Genomic DNA, 11,728 nt, shown 5'->3' with positions numbered 1-11,728 from the left:
CTTCCGCTTTGTCCAAGTTCAAATTTACCTAGTGACGAAATTCATATTATGTTTCAAATACTTGAAAATGGCTTTGACGAAAAATAGTTTGTGAACAACAACTATATAACGTCCTCCAAGAATGTTTCAATGATTGAAATAAGAGTTTAGATTATATAACCATTGTTGGAGATAAGCATTGTGTGGTAACACATATATGTATAAGTCCTTATTCCTTGAACCAAAGTATGCGTATTTTGTTGATCAGGAAAACCGGAACAGAGTCCGCGGACCCAGTCCGTGAACTTCCGGAGGTTCTCGTCCCGAGAAAATATGCTGGAGTTTGTAAACCATTTACAAACTTATTCCGGGTACTTAAGTTCGTGTACCTAGTCCGCGTACTTAGGTTGGTTATTTTCTAAAAACGATTATTCGTGAACTTATACTTATATAAACTAAGGAATGCAAGTTTGCAAATCGTGGCTATAAAGTTCATGAACCGATTCGAGTGAATCAAATCGTTTTTTCTTCGATTGTGTCTTGTATACTTTTATAAGATCTAAGCAATTGAACAACTCTCTGACTAGTTCATTTGAGTCATTTGGAATAGTTATGGTAAAGAAGAATATGGTTGATATGAAAGTGCTATATGTCTAACCATTTGGTTAACTATTGTTGAACCAACGAATGTACATGTTTGGGCACGGTTACACAAACCTAAAAGCGTGCATTTCATTTGTGTCTAACAAGCTAAGTTTTCGATCTAACGGTTGAAAGATATTAGCTTGAATATAATCAGGTTTTCATCTAACGGTGAATATTGAATGCTGTGTTACTAAGCTAACATTGATTGCAAACCCTGATTTGAAAGACTATATGAGGGAGAACTCTAGCAACTGGGAAACCTAATCCCCACACCTCCTGTGTGATGCTAGTTGTATAAGCTAGAGTCTATTCTCCTTTAACCTTAGGTTTCTACCGAGACCCTATAGGTTAACGACTTGAAGACTTCATTGGGATTGTGAAGCCAAACCGATACTACTTTCTCGTAGTTGTGTGATCTGATCTTGTTGTTTCTATCGTATTGAGTACAATCGTAACGATTGGCTTAAGATTGATGTCTCCTATATGCAAGATATAAAAGTAATCACAAACATCTTCGTCTCATCGTTTGTGATTCCACAATATCTTCTTTTTCCGCGTCGATTAAGATTATTGTGAGGTGATTGATAATACTGAGTTGTTCTTCGGGAATATAAGTCTGGTTTATCAATTGGTTCCTATTCACCTTGATTTATCAAAAGACGGAACAAAACTCGTAGGTATTTCTGTGGGAGAAGATTTATCTATTAACGTAGACTTTTCTGTGTGATACAAATTTGTTTATTAAAGTCTTAGCCTTTGGGTCGTAGCAACTCTTAGTTGTCGGTGAGATCAGCTAAGGGAATCAAGTGCATAGCATCCTGCTTGTTAGAGCATTGCTTGGTCGAACTCGCATGCGTTTCTATCTCAAGCATGTTTGTCAATGTTAGTGATCAAAACTATAAGTCTTGATTTCGAGTCTATTATAGCTAAGTCTTGGACTAGTATAGAAAGTGTAGTTGAGCTCGAGGACTTCATGGCGATTCATCATACAAGTAGAAGAACTACTCAAGGAACCGGTGGAACTTCTCGACAAAAAGGTATGTGAAGACTTGAACTTATCTATCACTCAAAAGTCTATCTACTCTATCTCCTACTCTTTGAGACAAGAAGTCGTATGCTATATATATAGACTTTGATTATACACATTTGGTATTTCGAGCCGAGTATACCTCGCCTATCTATATCTCAAAATATGAGTGGGTAACATTTTCTCTTTAACCAAGTTTATCTTTACCATGTGACGAAAGTCATGATATGTTTCAATCATCTTGAAAATTGCTTTGACGAGAAATGGTGTAGCAACTATATAACGTCCTCTAAGAATGTTTCAATGATTAAAATGAGAGTTTAGATTACATAACCAATAGTGGACATAAGCATTGTTTTGGAAACACATTTATGTATAAGTCCCATTCCTTGAACCAAAGTCTGCGAACTTTGTTGATCAAGAGAACCGGAAGAATGGCATGAGCCAAGTCCGCGAACTTCCGAAGTTCTCAAACCCGAGAATTTTGCTGGAGTTGACAAACTACTTGCGTGAAACTAAGTCCGCGAACTCAGTCCGCGAACCCAGACCGCGAATCGGCGAAGTTCTCATTCCCGAGAATTTCTGTTGGAGTCTGTAAACTCTGCCCGGTAACTTAAGTCCGCGAACCTAGTCTGCGAACTTGAGAAGGTTATATATTTGAAGTTGATTTCTGAACTTCAACTTAAAAAGACTAAGGAATGCAGTTTGCAAACCGTGGCTATAAAAGTTCATGAACCGATTCAAGTGAATCAAATCATCTTTGCTTCAATTGTGTCTTGTGTAGTACATGAGATTTCCTTGCAATTGAATAACTCTCGAACTAGTTCATTTGAAGTCATTTGAACTAGTTATGGTGAAGAAAACGTGGTTGATATGAAATGCTCATATGGCTAACCTTTTGGTTAACTATTGTTGAACCAACAAGTGCATACGTTTGGGTACGGTTAACAAACCTAGAAGCGTGCATTGTCAAGTGTGTGTAACAAGCTAAGTTTTCGATCTAACGGTTGAGAAATATTAGCTTTAATCTAAATCAGGTTTTCATATAACGATGGATATTAATTGATTTGTTACCGAGGTAACAAACCCTGATTTGAAAGACTATATAAGGGGAACTCTAGTATTTGTACAAAACTAATACCCACACCTCACGTGTGATACTAGTTTGCATACTAGAGTCGGTTCTCCTTTAACCTTTGGTTTTCTTCTTCTAAAACCAGGTTAACGACTTAAAGACTTCATTGGGATTGTGAAGCCAGACCGTAACTACTTTTATGGTAGTTGTGTGATCTGATCTTGCATCTTCTATCGTACGAGTACAATCAGATTTATTGGCTTGAGATTGATATTCCGCAACATCTTGTTTCGCTAGCATACGATTAAGATTGTTGTGAGGTGATTGATAACTCTAGGCTGTTCTTCGGGAATATAAGACCGGATTATCAGTGGGTTCCTGTTCACCTTGAATGTTATCAAAAGACCGAACAAAACCTTTTAGGGTTTATCGGTAGGAGACTGATTGATCCTTTGATAGACTTGTCTGTGTGAGACGGATTTGTTTATTGTCAAAGCCTGCGATTTTGGGTCGTAGAAACTCTTAGTTAGAGGTGAGATCAGCTAAGGGAATCAAGTGCAAAGTATCATGCTGGGATCATAGGTGTAGGGAGTACAACTGTACCTTGGATCAGTGGGAGACTAATTGGGGTTCAACTACAGTCCATTCCGTAGTTAGCTTGGAGTAGGCTAGTGTCTGTAGCGGCTTAATACAGTGTGTGTTAAATCTGGACTAGGTCCCGGGGTTTTTCTGCATTTGCGGTTTCCTCGTTAACAAAATTTCTGATGTCTGTGTTATTTCATTTTCCGTATTATATTATTTTATCTTTATAATTGAAATAATACAGGTTGTGCGTTAGATCATCAATTAGAGTAATCCAACCTTTGGTTGTTGATTGATCCTTGGATATTGGTCTTTGGTACCATCCAAGTTATTCCTTGCATTTGATTAGAACTCGCAGTTCCTGCTTGAGTAAATCAAATCAAGAGAGAGATATAAACTCGTTGATATACTTTTAATTGATTGAGTCTTGTTGATTCTCTTAAAAGTATATTCGAGTTTGTCCATACAGATTGCTAAGTGAAATATTGGGTGGTGTTGTTAGACCCCCGCTTTTTCAATTGGTATCAGAAAAGGCAAACACGTTTAAGACCTTACAAGTCTGTGTTTGTAGCGATCTGACTCTACGGACAGAGGTGCTATCTCTATTAACGTACCACCAGTCTTCGATGGCTCTAATTACTTATGCTGGAAAATTGCTATGCGAGCTTTTCTCCAAGAGCGTGATTTTCAATCATGGGTATATGTTGTTAATGGCTATGATGCTCCCGTTGTGGCAGTTGGAGATGTAAACGTTCCCAAGAATATTGGTGAATACAGTCCTGCCGAGATACTTGCTGCAAAGCAAAATTCCGATGGTTTGAATGCCATCATACATGCCATTACCCCAAATCTTCATCACCATGTGTCAAATTGCACTAGGTCTAAAGATGCTTGGGATATCTTAGAAACCGTATTTGAAGGTAACTCCAGTGAAAAGGAAGCTAGGCTCAAAATCCTAATTCTGATTGGGAGAACCTTCGTATGGCAGATGAAGATACATTTGATGAGTTTAATCACAGAGTGTCTGAAATTTTTAATGCATCTTTTGTATTTGTTAAGACTATTCCTGAAAAGGACATTGTGATGAAAATTCTCAGATCGCTGCCATCTAGATACGAGTCTAAGAAGCATGCCATCGTTGAAGGAAATAACCTTGATAACCTTTCTAGAAATACATTGGTTAGAAAGCTAAAGATCTTTGATCATGAGCGTACATCCAAAATCGGAAAGGATGTTGCCTTTAAATCACATAAGAATACTAAATTACTTGATAAAAGTAAAATTGTTTATGTCTCTGAGGATGATCAGTCTGAGAGTGATTTTTCGGATGAAGATCTTGGCAAATCAGTCTCCTTGATCACAAGACAGTTTAGGGATCTTCCTTTGAAGAGAAGTAAACGGTTTTCAAGAGACAAACTTAGGTTGTCAGATAAACCTCACAATCACGTTCCTCCTAAAAACAGGGATGCTGACGAGGCTGATGACGAGGATATACCACAGTGCTTTAAGTGTAAAGGTTTTGGTCATTTTGAAAACGAGTGTCCAAATCGTAGAAAATACACTGGGAACAAAGGTCTTGCTGTAACACTTGATGAGATGTCTGAGATCTATGATTATGATGATATATCAACCTTGATGGTTTCGGTGAAGAAGAGAATCCAATCAAGCTGGAAGAATCAATTGACCCATGCTTTGGAAACTCTGTTTGTAATGTTTCAGGATCTACTATGTGTCTAGCTGCTTTCACACCACAGATGCCTGAATACTATCCAAGATTGACGTGCTCGTTTTGTTCTCAAAAGGGTCATGAACTATCAAGATGTTACAAGTACAAACATCAAGTGAGGCACGCCAACAAACTTCAACGAAGAGAAAATCGATTGGAAAGGAAGCTTAAACTTGCCCAGAAGACTGCTGAGGTATGCAGGATTTTATCTTCGTCTAAGAAGTTGGTTTCCAAAGACAAAATAAGACCATTAGAGAAGAAGGTATGGTCAAATCGCTTTGATAGACAGAAGTCAGAGGATTCCTCTCAAGAGGAAAATAGTGGACAAATTTTTGTTCAACACATCACAAATTAATTGTGTTGTTTGGTAAATCTTGTCTCATGTGCATGATCAAAAGAGATAAGATTGTGTACCGCTCAGGCTTTTTAGGAAAAGTTTTTTTTCTTAGGTTTGTTTTTGCTGTCTATCAAATAAAGGTTTATTATCGACAATTCTAATCTTCATAGGGTTTAGAGTTGGACGTCCACGAACCTGTTTAAAGGTTGCGAACCCTACATTCCTTTTTCCTCTCCGATATCCTTTATATCTTAAGATTGCTTGATGAGATTTTGAATTCCACTCACAAAAACCAGTTGTTTATAATTGTTCTCTAAGAATTATGTCTTTGGATGGAAAAGATGTAAACATGATTGTTAAGCCATCAATCGAGGAAAAAGAGAAATCTCCAGTAACTCCGTCCTTAAAAAGAAAGAGGAGGAATACAAGAAAGCCAAGGGCTGTCCCTTTTAAATCTCATAAGTTTTCCGATGTTCTAGATGAGTTAAAGGAAGTAAGAAAGGAGATTCGTGAAATAAAGGCTTGCGTGTTAAGATCTTTGGAAACTCAGAAGGCCCTGGTTCGACATCATCAGCCAAGACGGTTTATTGGTATTGACTCCTTCCTCCACGAACCTTATATTCCAATGGATGTTGACGACAAGGAGTTCGGGAATGATAAGGAATTTCTCAAAGACATTGTTGCCTAGTATGTCTTTTTTTGGCTTAGTTGGAAGAATAGATAGTTCTTTGAATAACAATGATTATGACTACACATAGCTATTATTTTTCCATCTTCTTGTTCTTTTTTTTTTTAGTTTTATTGGTTTAAATTCTAAAAATATTTGGAGGATGATGTTTTGCAGTATTTAATCTTTGTGATTTGTTATATTGCAATTTGTTATGGGATATTGGTGTTTACGTCCATGAACTATGTTTGTCCCATAATTTTTCAAAAGTAAAGTCGTTCGTGATCGGTATTCACATACTGGTAAAAGAATGAATGGACTTTTGACAAATACAAAAGTTAAGACTATATTGTCAAATATTTGATTGAAGATAGGTTAAAATCTTTTGTTTTCAAGGATTATGTCTATTAATATCGTTATGCAAATAGTGGTGGAAAATAGAATGAATCCTTGTGTATTCCGCAGTATTGATCATCCATGATCCATATTTTATGTATTACTGTGAGGCTCCGTAATGTATCTTATGTTGAGCACTATACAACCAAGTTGATTTTTTAGCTTAGTTTTTGTTCTGTGAGATATGTTATGTCGAGCATATTGAACTAAATTAATCATCTTGTTTGGTTATTTAGTTATTGCTCCGTAAATTTTCTTATGTCGAGCAAAACAGATGACAATTAAATTGAATGCTTTTGTGATTAGTTTGGTTGTGTATTCCAATTAGGGCTGCACAAGAACCGGTCTAAACGACCTGGACCGGAGTAGAACCGGTGATACCGGACCGGTACCGAACCGGAACCGGCTTGACCGGGACAGACACCGGTTCTGAAATTTGAGAACCGGACTAGACCGGTACAGACACCGGTTCTTGGGGAGAACCGGACTTGAATCGGACCATCTGTACCGGTTATTATTAGCCTTCAAGATCTGTATAGGGTTTTAATCCTAGCCGTCCAAGACATAAGATGTCGAGAAAAAGAAAACAGAAGAAGCATTCTTCATTTCTTCTTCTTCGTTTCTTCTTCTCAGCGAAGGCGGCAGGCTGCAGGCTGGATTTTTCTGATCTTCTCTTAGGGTTTGAATCATTTAGATTGAAAATCACTATCAGTGTATCACCATCTCTATCAGGTCAGTATTCTTCTCCTTAGGGTTCGAATTGTTTGATTGTATATTGATTTAGGGTTTGATTTAGGGTTTTTACTTGTTTACAGAATTGTGATTTGATCTATATGTTCAGTGGCATGAAGAAGTGAAGGTAAATCGTTCTTTCTATTCTTCCTTTGTGATTTGATCTTATTTCAATCAAACATAAATGTTCAGTGCCATAAATTGACACTGTTGTGTTGGGTTAGAATTACATGGAAGATAAAGATTGCTCTTTTATGGCTATAAATACAGTGAGTTGCAATTGTAGTTGTTATTTGATAAAAATTGCTCTTTTATGCTTGAATTCTTATGGGATGTCATTTATTTGATAAAAATTGCTCAATTGTGTTAGGTTAATGCTTGTATTCTGGGTTTATAGAATTTGAAATATCAAGAAAATTTTATAAAAGGGTAAAGAATCTTGGGTGGATTTGAGAGTGGTGTGTTAAGAGTTTGACATTGGAGAATGAAGGAAACAAGTGATTAACTGATTATGTTAAGAACTAGATTAGTACACTGATGCTGAGAAGGAGCGTATAGTGTAATTTCTGAAGTTTTAGAAATCGTGTTAGATTTTACACAGGGATAGTTCTATTATAAGAATGTTAATGTTAGTTGGTACTTGGGAACTAGTCTTACACTCTTACTGTGTTATGTATTGGTAGTGATATGAACCATGCTACTTGTAAATTTTCTAACTTGCTTCTCATTTTTCTCATTTTTCAACACGGGTCTCTAGTCTCCCTTTATGTCTCAGCAAAGCATCATTGGCTTTAGTTTCTCTATGTTATTAACTATTTTCATATTTGTGGCAATTAAAATATCAGATCCTTTGGGTAGTTTTTATTTTCTCACTAACAATAAATATACACTATATACTTTTTTTTTGGTTTAATCAGAGTGTGATCATATTCATTTTTTTAATCTTACACTTCTTAGTATGTTAGAATAGAACACAGAGTTTCGACTTAGTCATGGATAGTAAGTATCTCCTTGTAGTGAGTAGTGACACGGAGATAGGTGCACTGCCGTTAGCTTAGCTGTCTGAAGATAATCACATTGAATGTTTTAGATGCCTTAACGAAATTGTTTCTTACCCAAATTGGACACTGATCGAGTATTTTCTAGGCTTTCCATATTCAGCCCTATAGTTTAATCGACTAGGACATTCTGTGCATTGTAAATTTGTAATTGTTGGTGTGTGATTGCAATAATCTGAATGTAATTGGTTCTGTTTTATGTTTGTTAGATGACCACATCAAATGAAACTCCAACTACAAATGCAACTGCAACTCCAACTACAAGTACAACTCAACAAACAGAAGTTGGATCATCCTCTCAAGCTGCATCTCACACAAATGAATCTGAAACTGCAACTCCAACAAGTAAAGGCAGAGCTGAAGCAGTTGAAGTTGGTGATAGAAAAAAGAAGCACGGCAGAGTGAGATCAACTGTTTGGTTGGAAATGACTAGGATAGATGATGAATGGGCTGAATGTCGTTATTGCCACAATAAATACAAAGCTCACAATGACAATAATGGCACTTCTGGATTGCGAAATCATTTGAATAGATGTCTAAAGAATCCTAATAGGAAGAAAGAAAAGGGACAACCATCTCTGTTGATGCCACCTCCAAAACCAGGTCAGGATGGTAAACTTATTGCTCATACTTACAATTATGATAGGTTAAGAAGGCGTCTTGTTGAGTGGATAATTATGGATGAAATTCCTTTTAGAAAAGTAGAAGGGTCAGGCTTTGTGGCATTGATGCAAGAGGCACAACCTAGGTTCAAGGTTCCAGGACGTATGACAATTTATAGGGATATGTTAAAGATGTATGTAGAAGAGAAGAATAACCTAAAAACTTGCTTCTTGACATCTAAGCAGAGGGTATCTTTGACAACTGACACATGGACATCACCAAATAATTTTAATTATATTTGTGTAACCGCTCACTACATTGATCAGAACTGGAAACTGCAAAAGAGAATACTCATGTTCTGTCAAGTTGAAGGTCACACAGGTATTGCAATCGGTGAGAAGTTGGTGGATTGTTTGGAAGATTGGGGTCTAAAAGATATATTTGGTGTCACTCTAGACAATGTCAGCGCCAACACAGTAGCTATGGATCATCTGAAGCAAGTTGTTACTAGCTGGACAAGATCACCAATCAGAGCTAAATATTTACATGTAACATTCTCATTTCACATCATTAATTTATTTTGGAATTTGTCACATGCATATTATGAGTTATGAATAATTTTTCTTGATTATTTGTTTATTGTTATCAGGTGAGGTGTTCAGCCCATGTTCTTGCTCTTGTCATAAAAGATGCAGTACGACTCTTTAATGAATCTGTTAAAAGGATAAGGTCAGTTGTAAAATATGTTCTTGGTTCTCCTTCTAGGTATGAAAAGTTTAAACAATGTGCTTCCCTAGCAAAGGTAGATTACAAGAAAGCACTGAATTTAGATGTATACACTCGATGGAATAGCACTTACTTGATGTTAGAAGCTGCTCAAAGATATGAAAAAGTTTTTGCAATGTTAGCACAGATTGATAAGGACTTTCAAGAGACGTTTATTTTTGAGCAAGACAAGGAATCTGTTTTACCAAGTGATGCTGATATTGAGGAAGCTATAGCTAGTGATGATATCTTGGAAGAAGTGGTTGAGGATATGGAAGAAGATGAAGAGGTTGAGGATATGGAAGAAGAGGTAAATAAGAAGAAGAAAAAGAAAGTAAAGACTCATGTTCCTTATGCAGAAGATTGGGCTTATGCTAGAGGTCTTGTGAAGTGTTTAGAGGTATTCTTCGATGCAACTGTCAATTTTTCTGCTTCTACACAAGTCACTACTCATTCTTTCTTATGGGAGTTGGTATTCATCCATGAACAATTAATTGAATTTAGAGAAAATGTAGCATCAGATCCATTTATTGCACGTATGTCTCGTCTTATGTTTGCCAAGTACAATAAGTATTGGGGTGTGTACGAGAAAATGAATCCTGTTATGTTTTTTGCTCAATTGTTGGATCCAAGAGAGAAACTAAAGGGGCTAGAATTTACTCTTAACTGTTTGTTTGAGAACAATTTGTGGGAGGTTCAAAGAATCATGAGAAAGGTGAAATTAGAATTTCAGGAACTCTTTGATGATTATAGTTCAGTGTATTCAACTCATGAGGAAGGGTCATCTAGTGTTGCTTCGGTAGTTGCCAGTTCAGTTAGCACGCCATCTCAAGGGTTGAAATCAAGAATTCAATCAAGGAAGAGACAGCATTGGGACAACCCAAGTTGTGTTGAAGAAGCAAGAACAACGGAGTTAGATAGGTACTTGACAGATGTGATGATGGATGGAAAAATGCGTGAAGTAGATCAAGATGATGACTTTGACATATTGGCTTGGTGGCAGGCTAATGCAAACAGGTATAAGGTATTGTCCTACATTGCAAGAGATATATTAGCCTTGCCTGTGTCTTCAGTATCCTCTGAATCAGCTTTTAGCACCGGGAAGCGCGTGCTTACTCCATGGAGAGCTTCTATGTCTACAAAGACAGTTGAGGCATTTCTCTGTACACAAAGCTATTTACAAAAACCCATTGCTCTTGATCTTCTATGTGATTATGTACCTGATGATGATGGTGAAGATGCGGCATGTACTTATTTAGGTTTTTCTTCTTTTTTGTTTTCTTTAATAGTAATTACTTTTATTGTATTGACTGAAGTTTAATTATTTCTTCTTGTTTATTTTTTTTTTGCCTGTTGAAGTCATAATTGAGAATTTACTAAAAGCTTGAAGTTTATTTCTTGGCTCCTTGGCTCGTTGCTAAGAAATGGAAAGTTGGTAACTTTCTTTATCTTTCTTGCTGTCCTTGTTGAAACATAATTTGGATTCATTTCTATATCAAATTCTCATTACTACTATGTAATTTATGGAAATGAATGCAGGCTAGGATTTCAAATTGCAAGTGCAGGTTTTGCAACCATCCATTTTCGTTTGCAATGATCACATTTCATTTCTTGTCGACTTGCCGTAGACAGACTTATGGTTGTGGAAATGTTGTTTTTTACTTTTTAGCAAACTGAACTTATTTTGGATTGTTGTTTTGAAGTTATGGAAATGTTGAACTTAAGTATGTATGCAACCTAAACTTATTTTGGATACATTGATCATATGGAAATGTTGTATAATTTAGTATTAATTTGTAACGTTTTCCGGGTAAAAAAATCGGTACCGGTCTTGTACCGGACTGGTACCGGCAGTACAGGTACAACACCAGGTACAAGTACAGGTACCGGTACTCAAAAAGAGGTACCGGTCAACACCAAGTACAGACACCGGTTCCATAAGAGAACCGGTCCGTACCGGAGTATGTGCAGCCCTAATTCCAATTAGATTAATTATGGGTTTTCTTGTAATTAATCTAGTTGAGTATTTTCGTGTCTTCATAAGTTCTCTTATATTGAGCATAATCAATTGAATTGATCACTTTTTGTGTTTAAATTTGATTGCGTATTCCAATTAAATTGATCATGGGTTTACTT

The sequence above is a fragment of the Papaver somniferum genome, chromosome 6 (assembly GCF_003573695.1).
Source record: "Papaver somniferum cultivar HN1 chromosome 6, ASM357369v1, whole genome shotgun sequence".
NCBI classification, from domain to species: Eukaryota; Viridiplantae; Streptophyta; class Magnoliopsida; order Ranunculales; family Papaveraceae; genus Papaver; species Papaver somniferum.
Note: the sequence above shows the minus strand (reverse complement) of the source record.